Genomic DNA, 22,140 nt, shown 5'->3' with positions numbered 1-22,140 from the left:
TATTTGTTTATTGAAATATCCATTGTTGAGGTGCTTTCTTATAAATTACAAAATGTGATCAAGATTGACATATATTTACATTCCCAATCCATTGCAATCATCAAAAAAAATTCTATTGTACTTAACTCTTCTCAAGCCCCTTATAATTTATCCTTCCTTTTATATTCATCCCTAGGCATCTATTTTTTATTTCATAATTTAGTTTGCATTTCTAAAAAGTTTCTTTATGTGGAATCATGTACTATATTTTTATCTTTAAATTTATAGGTTAATAATAAAAAACTAGATATACATAGGATGTACAATGTTCTTAAAAATTAACTGGGATTTGAAATCAAAGCATAATCATATACATTTGTAAGATACAATATTTTGATATTTGTGTACAACATGGAGTTATTAAATTAAGATAATCAAAATAGCTGTCATCTTGCTTAACTGCAGTTTTTGATAAAGAATTTGAAATTTACTCCTTCTTATTTTGAAATGCACAGATTATTGACTGCACCCAACTGTAGAACAAACCTCAAAGCTTGTTCTTTCCTTCTGTCCGAAACTTTTTTCCCTTTCCTTGTAGCTTCTGTTAGCCATCATCCTACTCTCTTCTTCTATGAGTTCTTTATTAGATTCCATATTTAAATGAGATTCTGTGCAACTTGTCTTTCTTACCAGTTTTGTTTCACTTAGCACAATGAGCCAGATTCATGCACGTTTTGCCAAGTGGCATGGTTTCCCTCACTTAAAGACTGGCTATATCTGATATGTTTATTGGTTGTGTGTATATATCACATTTTATTGATCTGTTCATTCATTTTTGAATCTTTATGGTGATTCCATGTCTTAGATATTGTGAATAGTGGTGTAATGAATATGGTCATGCAGATAGTTCTATGAGATGATGATTATCTTGTTGAATGGGTGAAAATATCTTGTGTTCTGTCTGTGCAGCAATTTTTGGATAGCTGTCTGTCAGAGTAAGAGCAGTTAAAATCTTCTACTATTACTGTGAACTTTGTTCTCTTTTTTTAATCCCTTTGATCTTCCAATCATGTATTTTGAGGCTTAAGAACAACTTAAGCTTTTGAACTTTGTTTGCTGTGTTAGTTTCCTCCTGCTGCAATAATCAATTCACAGCAATCTTAGTTGCTGTAAGTAACACAAATTTATTATCTTAACCATTATGAATGTCAGTGGTCTGAAATGAGCCTTGCTGGGGTAGAATCAAATGTCAGCTGTGCTCTGTTCCTCAGTGGAGGCTCTAGGAGGGATCCTCGATTTCCTGCCTTTTTCAGCTGTAAAAGGCTGTTCACAGTCCTTGGTTCATTGTTCTCTGCTGTGCTCATAGCCAGCAATGGCAGGTCAAGTTTTTCTCATATCACATCTCCTCATTGCTTTCTTCTTCACAACTCTGTCTCAGACATTCCTGCCAATAATTGTATCCACTAGAATAATCTAGAGTAATCTTTCTATCAAAGTCCGTACCTTCCACAGCCATGAGTACCATTTGGTACTGTAAGGTAACTTATCCACAGGTTCTGGAGATTAGGCTGTGGATATCTTTAGGAGGTCATCATTCTCCATTCCCATATACTATATCTTCCTCAGAAAGTGTCCCTTTTATCAGTATCCACTTGTATTAATCTCTGACCTCACGTGATTTACCAATAGTCAAACAACTACTCTAGCTTCCTTATCCTTAATGCATTTATAATTGTTTCCATTTATTTACTTTCAAATTGGGTAGATTTTTATGAGAAATTAAAATATATTACTTTAGGTGGCCTATGACATAATAATGCTTTGTCATTGTGTCTATCAATCTGCCTTATATTTGCAGTGTTTAAACCAGGAATTGGAATATTTAAACTAGGAGTGTTTAAACCAAAAATTAATGACTGAGTTAATAAACATTTTAGGTTCTGTCATATTTTTCCACTTGCAAAATCATTGAAAATATAAAAATTATCTGAAATATAAGTCATATTTATCAATTTTTAAGTTAGATTTTGCTCATAAGCATCCTTTAGGCATCTCTGCTTTTGACTATTAAATTTAATGCAATTAACATGATTTCATTGTAGCTCAAATTTTATTGTTGATTTTTCCCTTTGTTTTCACATGTTGCCGTTTTCCTGACTTCTCTTAAGCTATTTGAAGTTTTGGTAAATTATTTTAGCTTACATTTAGTCAGTATTTTTTATTTTTTCTTTTGTTTTTGATTTTATTTATGTTGTTTTGTTTTAAGTGATTCTCCAAGATTATAATGTAATAGAGGCTTCAAAATGTTCATGAAAATGGAATTGAAGACAATGCATTTTTTTTTCTCTTACCAGGCTTTAATTTTTTATTGGAACAGAATTTAGGGGTATGAATATTGAAAGTGGCAAGGGTCAACAAATTTACATCTTATTAAAATAAAAAAGATTCTTAAAGAATACAATGATAGGATATAATTCCACTCTTATGGCACAAAACCTCCTATTAATTGACTCACAGAAAAATAATGCCTTAAACAAGAATTTTAAGACCAGCAAGTTTCAAAAAATGTAGCGTTCAAAATACTTAATTGTCCTTTTATCAACTTTCACAAACTCACTCAGTCTTCGCAGTCTGAGCAAATCATTTCTAGTTTCTTCAGAGTTCTCCATCTGTCTTTCAGCATGACACTTGTTCGGTTGTTGAATTTATAATGCAACAGTATTTTAGACCAGCTTCCCTCTCCATATTTCCTCACGCCAGATCTCAAATTCTTGTCTTCTTCCCAAAGCCATGCCTGTTTTTTCCTAGGTCGTCGTTTTTTGTAAGTTACCGGTTGGGTCTCTGGAACATGTGTTCTCTTTGTTTCAGTGGTTCTTCTGTTTTCTCTCTCTCACCTTTCTCTGAAGGGAGGAGAGAACTTCCACTTTGACTATGGCCTTGTCGAAATAAGATCGAAGTCGGCGAATTCAAAAGGCTTCCATAGCCTTGGCAACTCATGACTAGAGCCTAGGGAGAGTATTTGAAGAGTTTCCTCTCTTTCCTCTTCCTCATCAAAGTCTTCTCTCCAGCTTCTATATTTCAGCTTACATAAGAGATTCTTGTGAGACCTTTTTTCTATATCCGAATTAGTTTCAGTTTCCATTTCAACATCATTATCATTAAATTTATCTTGAGAAGTCATTGTTCTTGCTCTTTTACTTTCCACTACTTTTGCTGCTGCCTTCATTAGAAAGGCTGATGATTTTTCATTTAGCACACAATTCATGTAACTTAATTTTCTCTATCATGTGGTTGTAGCTGAAGTGTTGAAAAAAGGAATGGAATGTGTCTTTCTGAGATATTATCATAAGCAACTTTCTTTCTAAAGATGTATAAGAATTTGGATCACCAAATATTCTTTCAAAGACTTCCTCTGCTTCCTTAAAATTGCCATTTTCCATACAAACTGCTATAGCCTGAATTTTAATTAAATTCTGTATTTCGTCATGAGGTTTGTCATGTTCCTTTTCAATTGAAGCCCAAATTATAAGTATGGGCTGATTCTAAGGGTTTAATTCGTTCATCATTTTCAAATTGTGCATCCAGGGATTTTCCCGCTGCAATTCTTGTCAAAATCTGACATATGTATATTGTTTTCAACTGATATGCTGTTAGATTGGATAGTCCATGACTATTGCCTCAACGCTGTCGCGGGTCCGGTGGAAGGCCTCGGAGCGGCCCTCACGGAAGGCCCGGCAAAGAGACAGGCATAGGAACCGAGCATCCAGCCGGCAGCCACCGCCTCAGCCTGGGCCACCAGGCCCGCGTCCTCCTCCTCCTCCTCCGGGGTCCCCTCCTGCACTTGGCATTCGAGCGGTTCCGGGCACACGAACTGCTCCTGGTCCTCTCTCGGAGTTGCTGTCATCCGCTTCTCCGGGGAGGCGACATCCTTCCCGTCAGCACGACCCCGCGGGCTCCGCCATAAGACAATGCATATTTTCAATGAATATTTTAAAGCTTCTTTTACAAAACTGAATTCTATAATGTCTGTATCAATTGGAATTCCCACTAACATTGCATTAGGGGAACTTTTCTCCACAATCTTATGTGCCTTTTTCCCCCCATTTCTGGATAGTAGCTATTTCAAATGAAGTGACGTGGTACCTCTTTGTGGTTTTTATTTAAATCTTCCCAATGGCCAGTGATCCTGGCAGTTTTTCATGTTTCTGTTGATCATTTGTAAGTCTTCCTTTGGAGAATGTCTATTCCTATCCTTTGTGCATTTCTTAACATGACTGTTTTGTTGTTGTTGAGTGTCTTGAACTCACTATATTTTCTGGGTATTAATTCTTTATTGGATGCATGGTTTGCAAATATTTCTCCCATTCTGTTGATTTCCTCATTACCTGTTCATTATTTCTCTTGCTGAGCAGACACTTCTCAGCTTTACATAATCATTTTCTATTTTCGCTTTTATTTCCTGTACTTCTGGGGTCTTAGTCAAGAAGCCTTTGCCTGGACACGGTCTTACCATATTTCCTTTGCTTCCCTCTGTTAGTTTCATTGTTTCAGGTCTTCAGTTTAGATACCTTATCCATTTTGAGTTTTTTTTTTTTTTTTGTATAGGGTGTAAGGTAGCAGTTTTCTTTGAAACTTCCAACTTTTCCAAAACCATTTATTGAAGAGGCTCTCTTTTCTCCAGCAAATGATTTTAGCTGTCAAAAATTAGTTTGTTATAGATTCATGGGTAGATAACTGGGATTTATATTTTTTCCCATTGGTCTATATGTACATTTTTATGCCAGTTCCAGACTGTTCTGGTTTTAAAAATCATGTAGAATAACTTGAAATCTGGTATTTTCGTGACTCTTGCTTTGCTTATATTGCTTAAAATTGTTTTGAGTTTTTCAGCATTTTCTTTTTATTTTGTTCTTCTTAAGAAATTTTGAAATTTTTTTCATTGACCTCTGAAGAATGTCCTTGGAATCTGCCTTGGAGTTTCACTGATTCTGTAAGATGCTTTGGTAGTATGGACAGTTGATAGCATTATTTTTCTTTAAATGTTGCATGTTGTATTTTCTTTTTTTTTTTAAACTTTTATTTAATGAGTATAAATTTCCAAAGTACAGCTTATGGATTACAATGGCTTTCCCCCCATAACTTCCCTCCCACCCACAACCCTCCCCTTTCCCGCTCCCTCTTCCCTTCCATTCAAATCAAGATTCATTTTCAATTCTCTTTATATACAGGAGATCAGTTTAGTATATATTAAGTAAAGATTTCAACAGTTTGCACCCACAAAGCAACACAAAGTGAAAAATACTGTTTGAGTACTAGCTATAGCATTAAATCACAATGTACAACACATTAAGGACAGAGATCCTACATGAGGAGTAAGTGTACAGTGACTCCTGTTGTTGATTTAACAAATTGACACTCTTGTTTATGGCATCAGTAATCACCCAAGGCTCTTGTCATGAGTGGCCATACTAACCGATAGAACAAAAAAGGGAGAGAACGATCCAACATGGGAAGCGAGATACACAGCAGACCCATAGAATGGCAGATGTCCTAAACAGCACTCTGGCCTCAGAATCAGCCCTTAAGGCATTCGGATCCAGCTAAAAAGCCCATGAGAGTATTTCAGGCATGAACAGCCAAGACACTGTGGAAAAAAAAAAATAATGACCTAAATGAAAGCTCTCCACGAGTGAGATCCCAGTGGAAAGAACAGGTCATCAAAGAAGGAGGTACCTTTCTCTGAAGGGAGGAGAGAACTTCCACTTTGACTATGACCTTGTCTAAATATGATAAGAGTCGGTGAACTCAAAAGGCTTCCATAGCTTTGGCAACTCATGGTAGTATTAATTTTTACAATCCATGAACTTGTCAGATTTTCCATATTTTGTGTCTTTTTCTGTTTCTGAAAATAATGTTTTTAAAATTTCACTCTGCTGCCATGGGATTAAATGTTAGCTCCCTATTAGGGCATCTGGTCTACAGCATAGATTAACTATTATTTTTGTTTGTTATTTGTTTTTAACGTGAGTGGAGTGTTGAAGATCCCAGTATTATTATATCAGAGCATATATCTCACATTCTATCCATTAACATTTGTTTTATAAAACTGGGTGTCCTATATACAACAGTCACTTCATGTTGAATTCATCCCTTAGTAATCATGTATTGTTTTTCCTTTTGTCTTTTAGCAGTTTTTATCCTAAAGCTTGTTTTTTTCTGATATGAGTGTAGCTACTCCTGCTTGCTTCTGATTTCCATTTGCATAGAATATCTTTTTCCATTCTTTGACCTTTAATCTGTATGTATCTTTATTTGTAAGTATGTTTCTTATAGGAACTATATATATTTTTTTAATCCATTCATCCAGTTTGTGCTTTTAGAGAATTTCATACAGATATTCCCAAGATTATTATTGCTAAGTAAGAACTTTGTCTTGCTTTTTTCTTATAAGGTTCCCGTTGTTTTTTGTTTGTTTGTTTGTTTGTTTGGTTTGGTTTTTTTTTTTTTTTGATCTGTATTTTTTTTTTCACTGGGAGGTTTTCTGCCTCCACGTTCTGTCATGATGCCATGATGTCATTTCTGTGTTTCTGTATGCAATATGTCCGTAAGTAAGGGTTCCCAGGTGGGTGACAAATTCTTTCAATTTTTGCTTGTCCTGGAATGTCTTTATTTCACCTTAGTTTATGAGTGAGAGTTTTGCTGGTAAAATGTTCTGGGTTTACAGTTATTTTTATTCTATTAAAATTTGGACTGTATTTCTCCATTCTCTCCTAGACGGTTGATTTCTATTGAGAACTATGCTGTGAATCTGATGGGAGTTCTTTTAAAATTGACCTTGGGTTTCTGTTTTATAAAATTTAGGATTTTCTTTATGTTTACTTTTGAAAATTTGAATATAATATGTCATAGTGAGAATCTTTTCTAATCATGACTACATGGGGTTTTGCAAGAGCTACATATATTTGGATGTCTGTATCTTTCTCCAAATTGATGAAATTTTCAGATAGCATTCCACTGAATAATCTTTCTAAGTCACTTTTTTAATCATTTCCTCAGGAGTTCCTAAGACTTGTATGTTTAGTTGCTTGACAGTATCCTGTAGATATCAAACACTGTTTTTATTCTTTCTAATTTTTATTATTTTTTTGGTCTCACTGTGATATTTCAAAACACATGCCTTGTAGATCAGATATTCTTTCTTCTGCCTCATCAAGTCTGTTGTTAAGGTTTTCCACTCTATTTTTTATTTGACTGAGAACTTCATTCCAATTTTTTCTTTCTTTTTCAATATTTCTATTCTTTCCTGGATTTACCATACATGTCATTACTGATTTCTTAATTTAACTGTTTTTTTTATATTTTTAGTTATCTTACAGTCATTCTTTTGAATTCTTTTTCAAGCATTTTGTCAATCTTCCTTTGTCACAGTCCAATATTAATGCATGATTGTGTTCCTTCATGAGAATCATATTGCCTTTTTTGCTCGTATTTGTTGTGTTTCTGTGTTGATTTTTGATCAACTGGGGGATATCTTGATTCTGTCACTTCTGGAGGACAGCTTTTATGATTGAAGGCTTCATTCTGGAGATGTGCGTATGGGTGTTTTGTTTGTCTCTGATTAGCACTTTAGTTTTAGTTCGATTTTGCTGTATAGTTTCCCTAAGCATTTATTCACAATAGTTGATAGTATTCGGTGTAGGGATCTGTGCTTTTCCTGTGTCTTGGTATGGTCACTGAGATTTCTGTTACTCTGGTTTCCAGCTGTCTCTTGCAGGAGGGACTATTGTGATGAGTTTCTTGTGTGTTGGAAGCAGTCTTTGCTTGTGTTGTAGGTGTGCCTGGCATGTAGATTCCCAGTCAGTATCCATGGCAGCCATAGGAATTGTGAGATCAGTGGAGCTGTGTGGTCTTAGAGACTCCTAGCTGTTGCCCAGACCCAGCGTTCAAAGAGTTGCCCTAAGGTTGGTTGGAGGAGGTGGGACCCATGGATACTTTCTCAATGAATGGCTGGATAAGTGGAGCGATTTGGGCTCTGTATCAGCAAAAAAGTTGTCCTGGGCTTCTCTATGTGTTTACAAGTTTTGGCTGCATGCAGCTAAACATGTAGCACTGGGGCTCATAGGCTTGAATTGAGCCTAGGTCAAGTCTGGATCATGTGGGACAGAGATCCCAGCATTCTGTAGTATTGTATTATGGTAAGCTTAGCAAAAGAGTTCAGTTGCAAATCCTGATGAGCAAAGTGTTGTTGAGTTTTGTGGAACACCCGAGGCTTATTCCATAGTTCCAGGGGTGTGCAGCTATGCACTCAGTGGGACCAGGGAGCTCTGGTCCACTGTTTGTTTGTGGAGCAAGGGTCCTGAATTATAACTGAGATGAGCCTGGTGGAACATTTTTGACTACTGTCATGGAGGCAATGGGGGGAGATGTTGGAGCCCACTGACATGTTCAGAGTCTCTTCACCCACCCATATGTGAGCTCTATCCTGAACACCGACTCATTCAATATTGAGCTCTCCAACCCCTCTGTGCTACCTAAACTCATTGTCCAGTAAGGTGTTAGCATCTATAGTCAGACTCCTAGGTGGATACTCAGAAACCAAGCCACATCCTGCTATTTTTTCAAGTGGTCCAGGGAGGGTAGCCAATGAGGAAGAATATTGTCCTCAGTTCTGACTGGGTGGGTTTCCTTAATTCTGGAATTCTAAGGACTGTCTATCCCAGTTAAACTGCCCCTCTCTCTGCTGCAATGGAGAGCAGTGTGTTGGTGTGGACTATGGGGCCAGTGTTGTCTTGTTGAGCCCAGGTGGGACCCATGAAGTTTAATCTGCCCTGCTAGAATGCAGGAATATTTTTCTAGGCTACAAGAACTATGGAATGCTCCTGTAGCCAGGCTGTTAGTCCATGTTGATGTCAGGAACCACAGTGCCTTCCATCTTTTTTTTTTTTTTTTTTTTTTTTTTTTTTTAGCAAAATGGCATTTCCAGCCAGGAACAGGTGAAGTAGAAGTTGCACTGGTGGACATGGTGTTGTCTGTCCTCTTTCTCTGATGTCTCATGGAATTTCTTTACTGTCTGTCACTACTTTCCTAGCTCCTTTTGCTCTTGTAGAGGTGGCTTAGTGTGTGAATTGCTGCTCCAACTGCTCTCTCTGACTGCTTTAAAGCTATTTTCTTTCTCTTTAATATTTGTCAGTTTGATTAGGAAGTGTTTAGGTGTGATTTTTTTCATTACTGTTTGGAGTATACTATCCTTGAATCCATAATGTTGTATTTGTCAATATACTTATGTACTTTGGAGCTACTTTCTTCAAATATTTTTGAAATGATCTCATAGACCTGAGAGACATTTTTGTTTTGTCTATCCTATTTTTCACTAATGTTCATATTTCATAATTGTTATTGTTTTCTTTTTAGGTTTACTGATATTTTGTCTTCACTATTTTTTGCTTTTGAACCAGTGCAGTGAATTTTAAAATTTTTGTATGATTTGTTTTTAAATTTGTTGTTCAATTTTGTTTTACTTTAAACTTCGTGTTACCTTGCTTACAGTGTCAATGCCTTAATTCATTTTATTTTAGAGATCTATTTATTTATTTGAAAGGCAGTGTTACAGAGAGGCAGAGGCAGAGAGAGAGGTCTTCCATCTTTTGGTTCACTCCCCAAATGGGCACAATGGCTAGAGCTGGGCCAATCCAAAGCCAGGAGCCAGAAGTTTCTTTTGGGTCTCCCACACAGATGCAGGGGCCCAAGTACTTGGGCCATCTTCTACTGCTTTCTCAGGCCATAGCAGAGAGCTGAATCAGAAGTGGAGCCAGTACTCAAACCAGCACCCATATGGGATACCAGCACTGTAGGCAGTGGCTTTACCAGCTACGCCACAGTGCCAGACACTTAATTCATTTTAAATATGGTTTTCTTTATGTCTTCAAGCATGGGGGCTGCTATAAAATTGCTGCTCAAAATCTAACAAAGATATAGCATCTGGGTCATTTTAATATTTGCATCTGTTAGTTGTCTTTTTCCTTCAGAATTGGTTGTAATTCTCTGGTTCATTGAATGTTAAATACTGGATTGCTTCCTACAAATTGTAAACAGTATGCTGTGCAGAATCTAGTGTTGTTTTTTTTTTTTTTTTTTTTTTTTTTTTTTTTAGATTTATTTTATTTGTTGGAAAGGCAGAGAGAGAGAGAGAGAGAGAGAGAGAGAGAGAGAGGTCTTCTGTATTCTGGTTCACTCCCGAAATCACTGCTTCAAACAGGGCTGGGCCAGTCCAAAGCCAGGAGCCAGGATCTTCCTCCTGTTCTCCCATGTGTTATGCAGGGGCCCAAGCACTTGGGCTATTGTCCGTTGCCTTCCCCAGGCCATTAACAGAGAGCTGGATTAAAAGTGGAGCAGCCAGGTATAGAACCTACACCTAGATGGGATGTTGGCATGGGAGGCAGAGCTTTACCCACCATGTCTCAACACTTGCTGCAGTCTAGGTATTTTTATAACCATCTGGAGAATTGTTTTTAGCCATCACTGCCACTCAGTTTTATGTGTCCTCTGTTAGAGGTGACTCAAATCTCAGTTATAGTCTCAAATTCTTTGCTGTTTCTATCCTGTATGTCCAATCCTTGGAGCTAAGACTAAGATTTCTGTTTTTGTATAAACAAAAATTTGGCATTTCCTTTTCTGTTGGCATAATGCTCACCCTCTCCCACATACGCTGACCGCTTCCCAAAATGACTGTGTCCGTCTGGACACATTTTAGCAGCCAGAATCACCCTGAAACTTCGCAACTGGGGCATGCTTTCTGTGTCGAGCACTGAAAGAAAATGCAAAGAAATAGCTGGGAATTTGTTTTTATTCCTCTCCATAAGCTGCTTGATTTTACATCCTTCACAGAATTCCCAGTCATTCTAAATTTATTTTTAGTATTTCCATAGCTTGGAAATAATATCAGCACTGGAGATGTAATTTGGAGGGCAAACCCTGCCAAGACATAAACAGACATCTTGTTATATTTTATTTTTAATTCATTCTAAACACTGAGATTAGCATTTAACTAGAGTCAATAACATATATGTGTTAGTTTCAGCTTTCAGAAATATTTTTGTTGCTTTTTATTTATTTGTGAATTTTATTTGTTTTAATAACGTATAAGCTATATTTTTGAAATAAATAATTTTCCTGATCACTATTGTTTAAATTCCCATGTTGCAGAAAGAGCTAGCTTCTTTTTTCATATCAGTTATCTGTGCAGAATACTGCATGGAGTATTTATTTCTTTAGCATTTGTGTGTGTTGATAACTTTACCTATAAGCAGACTCAGTCTCCCTATAAAGTGTAGTGAGTTCACTAGTAGATTTTTATGGAAATGATTTTAAATTTTATACTGAGAATTTTTATAACCTTAGCTGAGTTTAAAGTTAGATATTCAGAATTTTGAATAGTATCATTTAATACTAAGGTATTTCTACTTATAAAGACTGAGTTTCATATAAAGTAATTTTTTATTTTCAAAGTCACTAAAATATTTTCAAAATCTTATCACAATTCCCTTGACAGTTTATCAGTGTAACTTATTTCATTTTTCAAATTTCATCTGAAAAGATTTTTTAACCTACAAGTGAGAAATAGAAGGAGAGGGAGAAAGAGAGATCTATTTGCTGCTTCTCTCCCCAGATGGCTGCAATGTCTGGCAGAGGGCCATGCTGAAGTCAGGAGCCAGGAGCTTCATCATGGTCTCCCGAATGGGTGGGAGGGGCACAAACACTTGGACCCTCTTTTGCTGCTTTCCCCAGGCCTTTAGGAGGGAGTTGGATTGGAAGTGGAGCACCCAGGACGTGAACCGGCACCCATAAGGGATGCCAGGCTTGCAGGCAGCAGCTTTACCTGCAAACTTCAATGAATGCTGTGTTTAAACTGCCACTTCTTACTGTCACCCTGGTTATGAATGTCTTTTACATATTAATTATAAATTACTTGACTATATCTAAGAGTCTAGTGTCCTCTTTGATTAATCTAGATTTTCATAGTATTTCTTCATTTTTCTCAATTAGAACTCTCTGCTTCACAATTAAATGGACTAATGGATACCAGAGCAATAATTAATATACTGAAAACCTGTCTTTTTCTAAGTCTTTGATACATCTATAATCCAATATATACTGATTTGATCATATCTTTGCCTTACCTCTTCACTATTGTAGGTATATAAGATTGTTATCCTCTATGAAAATATTATAATTTATTAAAATTGAATCATGAAAGTAGTATTTTAAATGGATGAATATGATGATGGAAAATCTACTTATGATAAATTACATATACTTGTGAAGGACTGATTTATACTTAAGTAGAAATTAATATACTTAATCTAATGCCATTGTTTGTTAAAGTTCAAATTGTATTTTTAGCAGAAATAAATAAATAGGTATTTGTCTACATTTAGTAAATTTGGAATTATTGGTTTAAATAATCAATTGCCTTATGTAGTTTAATTATATTGCTCTTCCCCCTGTTGCCTTCCTTGTAAGTCAATAATTGCATAACAAAAGTTAAAGCTTTTTTAATCACATCTACACCACCACTATTTATGGAATTTTATGTTCTTATATGAAGATTAGGAGAAATTCTTAGTTGTATATTACAGCCAAATGATAGTGATCCATCCATACAAAAGAGTTCTAATAAGTCTTTTTTGGTCTTGGAAGCCAGGTATGTAATTAGATAAGCACCTAATCACCAGAAATATTAATAATGCTAATAATAAATATCTTGATACCTTATTTGAAAGGTCATGAAAAATTACTGTAAATATATATATATATATATATCTCAAGGATGGTTTCAATATTTTTATTATGCATCTTAGCAAAACACTGTAGAGAAGATGAAAATTACAAAATCATTACACAACATCAAAAAAGCAACAAAACAAGCTTTACCTCCTGAATCAAGCATCTACAGTGCAATATAGCTAAGAATGAGTGGAAAAAAATTAAACCATTTATAATTTGATACCAGCTTTATTAACTATAATAGCACAAAACTTATGGTGTTAGAAGATTATTTTTTTTTGTTCCTCCTTCAAAACCTCTTTTGTATTTCAGCTTAAGCAGATTTCTTGGCATTCTGCCAGTTCATTTTCAGGATTTCTAAGGTGTTACCTTACTAAGAAGCAGGAGTTGAACTAAAGTTCCAATTTATAAAACAAAGGAGGTAACAGGCATGTGATATGTGGTTTAATGCAATAAGCACCGATTACATAGTACATTTGATCACAATTAGAATATCATTACATTTTGTGACCAGGTAGTCATTACATATTAACTATTAATTAGGCTTAATTATTTTATGTGATAAAGCCCATTTAACAGTTACATGGTAGTAATGCATGTTAAGAAATATTGAATTTTTATTTATATAATTTTTCTAGTTGAGCTTGCTTCACTGCTTTTAATTTTTGATAGACATAATAGTAATTTGTATCAGCATTTCCTCCTGTTGAATAAAATAAGTAATTAGCACTATCATATAGATTCTAAAATTAAAGGAATATGAACTAATCTTATAACATAGATTCATGTGACTTCCATAGTTACTTGCATTTAGTTATAGAATTAGTAGATGTTTGCTTAATCAAATAATTTTTAAGCAAGATTTACATTCCTTCAATATGCAGCAATACTGTTAGCATGGTTTTTCTGATAGATGTAAGAGGTAGAAAAGATGTGAAATGACTGTCATTTTAAAAAATTTAATTCAGCAAATACTGAATTAGAAAAATTTCTAATTAGAAATTAGAAAAAAAGCATTTTTGGTGATAACAGATACACATTTTATATATGTGAGTAAAATCTTGTCTTTTGACCCTCAGTTTGACATTCATCATAATATATTTAAGCCATTGAACTTGAAATAAAATGACCCTTTTTGCACACATAAAGTGGTTCTACTATTTGCAACTATTTGGTTTTATATTCCCTCAAGGAAAGCAACTGAGAGAGTTGCAAAGTATATCTGTTCATCCAGAAGACAAGAGCACAACCTTCAAAAAAAAGGTGAAAACCTTATATCACTCAACTGTACTTTTTAAATCCAAATTTTCATGAAATCTCTGAGAGAATTTGAAATACCCCATGCTTTATGTGCACAGATCATATCAATTACTCTACACTATACTTTTTTGTCATTCTCTAAAAGTACATAAAGTTTATGTACTTATGTATCAGAGGGGCAGGGAGACAGAGGGAGGGAGGATGAAGAGGGGAGAAGAGAAAAAGAGGGGGAGCTCCTATCTACTGATTTACTACCCACATGCCCACAACTGTGAGGCCTAACTGAAGCCAGAATTCAGAAACTCAATTCAGGTCTCCCATGGGGGTGGTCTGGACGCAATCCACTGCTGCCTTACAGGGTTAGCGTTAGCAGGAACCTGGAGTTGGGATCCTGAGGCAAGTATCAAACTCAGACACACTGGTATGGGATGCAGGAATTTTAACTGGTAGGTCAGATACTTACCCCTGAAAGATATTTTTTGATTCAGTTAAAATCTTGCTTTTAAAATGTGTTTTAGAGATTTAGTTATGGAAAATGTCAAGAAATACTAAGTCCTCCAGAAGAAATTCAGAAATGAACAAATCAGAATGAATAAACAATTAATAAAAATTGGCATTTTGTATTACTATTAGATTTATCACTACTTCTTAACCTGTTTATCAACCAGAAACATGAACACTACCTCCACTTTGCCATAGTTCTCTGACCTTCTGGAATGAAGACCTTGCCCTGCGGATCTCAGTGCTCACTAGGACAGTGTACTTGTTCTACATAGCAGCCTGAACTAAGACTGATTGTTAAAATAGAACAAGTATTTACTTCAGAATTATGGAGGCTGGGCTCTTGATTGGAACCATCCCTTTGCTATATGCTTACATATCAAGACCAAGCCACCAGATGTTGAAGGGTTTCATATTTTAAAAAGATTACTTTGGGTCCAGCATTGTGGCTTAGTGGGTAAAGCTTCCACACCCGAATACAAGGTTGTTCCTGCCCCAGCGGTTCCACTTCCAATCCAGCTCCCTGCTAATTACCTGGGAAAAGCAGCCAAGGATGACCCAAGTATTTTGGCCTCTGCCACCCACACGAGAGACCTGGTTGAAGCTCTTGGCTCCTGGCTTCTGCCTGGCCCAGTCCTAGCTGTTGCAGCCATTTGGGGAGTAAGCCAGCAAATGGAATATCTCTCTCTACCTCTCTCCCTCTCTCACTCTCAGTCTCTCTATAAGTCTGACTTTCAAATAAGTCTTTTAAAAAAAATTACAAATTCAACAACTTGAATCCATTTAGCAAAAATTCTGTGGCCATAAATCCTTAAATTGTATGCCTTATTCTATGTAGAATCTGCAGAGAACGGCAGGAGAAAACATTGTTCTAATATTAGCTGTATATTATTAATGCCTATCCATTAATTTAACCCAGGTCATAGTAAGTAATGATTGACTAGATAGCATTTTTCAAATATATTAGGTTTAACTAAAATAATACGTCAGTAGCATGCATTGGTAACTCTATTTCTTTGTTAAATCTAATTTGATATCTAATTTGATAAATCTAATTATATAAATCTAATCCCAAAACTTGAGTCCATCATTTATATTACCCAAGCTTCAATTTGCTAATTTTAGTAAGAAGAGAGAGGCAGATCTACCCTCTTATTCTATGAATTTGTCATATGGAAGTAATTTTTATTTTATTTTTATTCAACATATTTATGAGGAATGTAGTACATGAGAAGTACTTTTCTAGGTTCTTAGTATATAAAACTGACTAAATCAAGCAAAAATACCTGCTTTAATGGCCAAATGAAAGTTCTAGCAAGCAAAATAAGGGAGCAAAATGTTCAACACAAAGTACTACAATGAGATACATAAGTTATTTCCATAATATTTTTCATAATAAAAAGCACCAACATTTCGGTTACTTTTGGATTATACCAGTGGATATAATTTATGGCTGGAGGAGTGATACAGAGAAAGAGTTGTGAATAAGGAAAGAGCGTGTGATGTAAGAAAGACTCAACCTGCCATTGCTGGCTTGGAGGATGGCAGCGACTGTGAGCCAAGGACTACGAGTGGCCTCTACCAGCTGAAAAAAAAAATGGGGTCCTCTCTAGAGCCTACACCAGGAAATACAGCCCTGCTGCCATTTGAAAATAGCCCAGCAAGAGTCATTTCAGTCCTCCGATCACCAGAACTGTTGGGATAATAAATGTCAGTTGTTTACAGCAACAAACATTGTTGTCATTGGTTATCGCAGCAGGAGGAATCTAATACAGCTCAGAAAGTACAGAAGCGTATGTGCCTTGTGGAACCTCAAATATACAATGCAAAGATGGAAAGATTAAAGACAGAAAAAGGTTTACAACTATGACAAAGGTTTTTCAGCTGTCTTCTTTCTAACAGAACAGCTATATTCACGTAGATAGAACATGTGCTGGAACATAAACCTAATTCACATAAATACACAAAAGTAAAATGATGCAGAGGATGTTTGTAGTACAATTGGTCTAAATTAGAAATTAGTAACAAGGAAATTATCTGAAACATAAACACTTTTAAAATATCATCAAAAAACAAATTTTCAAGTGAATGACAACAAAAATGTAGCATATAACAATTTGTGGGACAGAATTAAAGCACTATTTAACACAAGTGTTGGGTTTTATATGGCTATAACAGAAATTGTATCAACATCTACAATAAATGATCTAACATTCCACTTTAAGAATTTATAAACAGGGGCCAGCGTTGTGGTATCAGGTAATGCTTCCAAATGCAACACCAGCATTTTTTTTCTTTTTTTTTTTTAATTGAATAAATGTGAATTTACAAAGTACAACTTTTGCATTGTTGTGGCTTCCCTCCCCAACCTTCCTCCCTCCTGCAGCCCTCCCATCTCCCACTCCCTCTCCCATCCCACTCTTCATCAAGTTTCTTATTTATGACATCAGTAATCATCTGAGGCTCTTGCCATGAGCTATCGAGGCTATAGAAGCCCTTTGAGTTCACCAACTCTGAACTTGTTTAGTCAAGGCCATATCACAATGGAGGTTACTTCCTCCCTTCAGAGAAAGGTGCCTTCTTCTTTGATGGCCCTTCTTTCTGCTGGCGTCTTGTTCACCAAGATCTTTCATTCAGGTTGTTTTTGCCACAGTGTCTTGGCTTTCCATGCCTGTGAGACTCTCATAGGCCTTTTAGCCAGATCCGAATGCCCCAAAGGTTGATTCTGAGGCAGGAGTGCTGTTTAGGGCATTTGCCATTCTATGAGTCTGCTGTGTGTCCCGCTTCCCCCGCAGGATCATTCTCTCCCTTTTAATTCTATCCTTCATTATTTGCAGACACTGGTCTTATTTGTGAAATCTCTGACACTTACCCTATCTTTTTGATCAATTATATACTTAAACTTATCACTTTAACAAGTGAGATGGCATTGGTACATGCCTCCTTGATAAGATTGAATTGGAATCCCCTGGCACATTTATAGCTCTACCATTGGAGGGAAGTCCAAGTGAGCATGTGCTGACCTGTATATCTCCTCCATCTCTTATCCCCACTCTTATGTTTAACAGAGATCACTTTTCTGTTAAAATTAAACGCCTATTAATTACAGAGTTCAACCAGTGGTATTAAGTAGAACAAAAAGAAAAACAATAACAAAAAATACTAAAAGGAATAAAATAGTAAGTTGTTCCTCAACAGTCAAGACAAGGGCTGATCATGTTATTGTTTCTCATAGTGTCCATTTCACTTCAATGGGTTTCCTTTTAGGCGCTCGGTTAGTTGTCATCAATCAGGGAGAACATATGATATTTGTCCCTTTTGGACTGGCTTATTTCATTCTGTATGCTATTTTCCAGATTACTCCATTTTCTTGTAAATGACCCGATTTCATTGTTTTTTACTGCTGTATAGTATTACATAGAGTACATATCCTGTAATTTCTTTATCTGGTCATCTGTTGATGGGCATTTAGGTTGATTCCATGTCTTAGCTATTGTGAATTGAGCTGCAACAAACATTGAGGTGCAAACAGCTCTTTTTTCCCCATTTAATTCCATCTGGGTAAATTCCAAGGAGTGGGATGGCTGGGCCATGTGGTAGGGCTATATTCAGGTTTCTGAGGACTATCCAAACTGTCTTCCATAGTGGCTTTACCAGTTAAGCAACACCAGTATTTTATATGGTTGCCAGTTCGTGTCCTACATACTCCCTTTCTGAGCCAAGTCCCTACTAATGGCTTGGAAAAAGCAGCTGAAGATGGCCCAAGTGCTTAGGTCCCTGCTATCCACATGGGATATCCATATGAAGTTCCTGGCTCCTAGCTTCAGTTTGATCCAGCCCTAGCCATCTGGGGAGTGAACCAAAAGATGCACAATCTCTCTTTCTCTCTCTGTCTCTTGCTCTATTTTTTAAAGATGTATTTGTTTTAAATATGTGTTTATGTATTTGAAAGTCAGAGTTGCAGTGAGAGAGGCAGAGATAGAGAGAGAGATTTTCCAACCGCTGGTTCAATCCCCAAGAGGCCACAATGGCCAGCTGGACCGATCCGAAGTTAGGAGCCAGGAACTTCTTCTGAGTCTCCCACATGGGTTCAGGGGCCCAAGAACTTGGGCCATCTTCTACTGTTTTCCCAGGCATGTTAGCAGGGAGCTGGATTGGAAGTTGAGCAGCCAAGACTCAAACCCATGTGCATATGGGATGCCAGTACACCATATGGAGGCTTTTCCTACTATGCCACAGTGCCAGCCCCACTTCTTCTATTTCTATAACTCCAACTTTCAAATAAATACATAAATCTTTTGTAAAAGGAATCTATAAACAAAGAATAAAGAAAAATACAAAATACAGAGAAGAAAGGAAATAGAAAAGATAAATCATTAGGAACAGAAAGATAAGGATTATAAATTAACAAAGGTAAAAGTTAATACTTTGAAAAGATCAAAAATGTTGTCAAACCATAGATTAAAAAGTAGACTTTTGAAAAAGAATGTTTGCATAGAAAAATAATGGAAAATAGTAAATTTTGAAATTTCATTGCACAGAAGTGTGACTGTAGATAATGAAATGAGCCAAGCACAAAATGACAAATACTGTGTGAACTCACTTATATGTGGAATTTAAAACAGTCAATCTCATGGAAAAAAGAGAAGAGAACAGGGATTACTGGAGGCTGTGGTGGTGGGGTGAGGGTTGGGAAGGAGAGATGTCAGTTACAATGGTCAAATACTGAGTTTTAGACAAGAGGAATAGTTTCTTTGACATCTATGGCACAGTATGGTGATAATAGCTAACAATAATGCATACTTCCAAATCCATACAGCAAGTTTCAAATGTTGTCACCACAAAAATAACAATATATATGAGGTTGGGGCATGCTAATCAGTATGTTTCATTCATTCTGAATTATATACATGTACCAATACATCAAATTTCAAAATTCCATAAATTTATAGAACTAAAAATATCTAGAAATACACACATGCATACCAAATACAGCAGTGGGAGAATACAATGGAAAAGGAAATTTTGTAATTTCTACTTATAAACACAGGATTTTACTGAAAAGTACATTGGAATCACAATGGATTTTGATTCCTTACTCTGCCAATAAACAATGATGTGACCCTGAATTTCTGTTTATTCGTTTGTGCTTTTATGATCATTCTACTTTAAGGAGTTTAACTCTTTAATTCCAAATTCCTCATACTCTAGAAATATTTTTAAAAGAACATGTGAGTCTGACACAAATGTTAAATGCATACATATAGGGTCAGCTCTGTGGTCCAGCTTTGTGCAATGCCCAGATCCCATATGGTTGCTGCTTAGAATCCTGGCTGCTCTTCTTCCAATCCAACTCTCTGTAAATATGCCTGGAAAACTAACTTAAGGTAGCCCAAGCCCTTGGGCCCCTTCACCCATTTGGGAGGCTCATAGAAAGATCCTGGCTCCTGGCTTTGACATAGCTCAGTCCTGACGTGTGTAGCCATTTAGGTAGTGAACCAGCAGATGGAAGCTCTCTCTCACTCTCTATTTCTCTCTCTTTCTATCTCTGTCTCTTCCCCTCTCTCTCTCTGTAAGTCTGCCTTTCAAATAAATAAAATAAATCTTTAAATATAAATGTATATGCATATAAATGTATATGCATGTATATACATACCTCTTTTGCTATAATAAGAGCCATTGGAATATAAAAAAGTGACATTTCTATGGGAAAAATTATAAAAACTCTTTAGGATAATGCTTTTCTTCATGTTAATAAGCCTCTTATGTAATTGACTATATCCAAGTATGCTAACATTTATAATAACGAATAAGAAAAACAAAACTAGTAAATACTTTAACAAGTTATTTTCTTCTAAAACAAAGAAAATAATGCAGTAGTTCTTGGTGATATACAAATCTATTATCTTTAGACTCCTGTATTTTCTTAATAATTGTACGGTTCATAAAATATATTCATTTCTGCATAGACTATAAGGATTGGAATCTCAAAATAGGAAATAAAAATATCATATTCTTGGACTTCTATCTATGAAATTCATGTAATCTGTTCTTCGTATATTAGTAAATAAAAAACAAAGAGAATTATATTTTCTTAACTCTTAGAATGATGGAATGATCACAAAAGAGAAATCCTTTAGATTGAATTAAATAGAAGGTAAACAGGCAGAAACTGATCTAAAATATGTAACTACTTTTATGCTACAACAGTGACTAAATCTCTGATTTAAAAGTTACCTGCTTGAAACTACACAGTGACCTGTGCACAGTCACATTTTTCACAATTGTTTTCATAAGTTTACTTCAGGCCCTGTCTATACCAGGAGATGCCCAAAAAAACTTACAAGCTTGCCTTCAGACTTGGTACCATGTTAAACCTGTTTTAATAATTGCCTCCTCATGTGTGTGTGTGTGTGTGTGTTTTACTGATAAGACCTAAAGCTGAACTTGCAGCCAGTAAGTTCACTGCCTCCTGTCATGGTAGGAAATTTTGTAACTTGATTACTTGCTTTATGCAAGCTTTCCAGTTTTTCTTGGTTTTCATTCTTTTTTTTTAAATTTCCACTCAGGCTCTGAAATCTTTTTCTCTGAACGTGGCTTATTTGTAGTGAGTTCATGTGACCTAAGTAAAGTCTTAGGTCTTGCTGAGTGCTGGCCTGGATTTCTGAATTTTGCCTGCACATGAGCAGGTTGAAGTTGATAACAAAGCATAACACAAGCTCTGGGAACTGGAACACAAAAATCTTTGACCTAAATTTCCACTAGCTCATAAATAGTAGAATCAGGCAATACACTATAGAAATGCAGTATATGCTGTTTACTGAATCACAATGAAAACACGTTGTTAGAGAAATTCATTGAAATCACTCTGAATAATTAATTTAAGTATGTTTAAAGCATATTAATAATATAACATGTATTGTCCACAATAAGAAGTCCTTGCCACTGTTGCAAATCTGCCTTGCATAGTATATTTCAGTCATCATGCTCTCACCTACAATTGTCACTTTTGTTTCTTGAACATTAGACTTTAAGAATCAAACAATAGTTACTTTAATGTGTAACAGGGTCTTTTTCTGAAGCAAGTGTTTAGCCTACAGGTTAAGAGGCTGGTTAAAATACTGCAGTACGTAGATTTGATACTGAACACTGGGTCTAGACTCTAGCTTCCTGGAAATTTAGAACCTGGGAGGTTAGCAGTAATGGTTCAAGTAATTGGATTCCTGCCATACTCATGGAAAATCAGCATTGAATTAGCATTGAATTTCAGGCTCCCAGCTTTGGCTTGGCATGGCACCAGTGGTTGTTCACATTTGGATAGTGAATCAGGGTAGAAGCTTTCTTTTTCTCTCTGTATCTCTCTGTTGCTCTCAAGTAAATACATTTTAAAAATAAACAAATAAAATATTCACCATGCACTCTTCAGCACTAAAGCATGGCATATAGAAACACCATTCACTTCTCTCAATGTGCACTTGTATCTCGATTTTCCTAGTCATAATCACTACCTGGTCAATTTTAGAAGCCGTTTACTGGCTTAATGTTACCATTTTTTATTTTTTGACAGGTAGAGTTAGACAGTGAGAGAGAGAGAGACGGAGAGAAAGGTCTTCCTTC

General features: G+C 35.9%; 1 protein-coding gene and 1 pseudogene across 1 annotated transcript in view; one reads left to right on the top strand and one right to left on the bottom strand.

Moving 5' to 3' along the window:
* NCAM2 (neural cell adhesion molecule 2) overlaps positions 1–22,140 on the top strand; it is a 576,480-nt gene that overhangs the window by 410,353 nt on the left and 143,987 nt on the right. The gene's annotated exons all lie outside the window — the stretch shown is intronic.
* LOC133777080 (telomeric repeat-binding factor 1-like) lies at positions 2,709–4,033 on the bottom strand (annotated as a pseudogene).

Source organism: Lepus europaeus, chromosome 2, assembly GCF_033115175.1.
Source record: "Lepus europaeus isolate LE1 chromosome 2, mLepTim1.pri, whole genome shotgun sequence".
Taxonomy (NCBI): Eukaryota; Metazoa; Chordata; class Mammalia; order Lagomorpha; family Leporidae; genus Lepus; species Lepus europaeus.
This window is presented reverse-complemented; position numbering and strand designations above follow the sequence as displayed.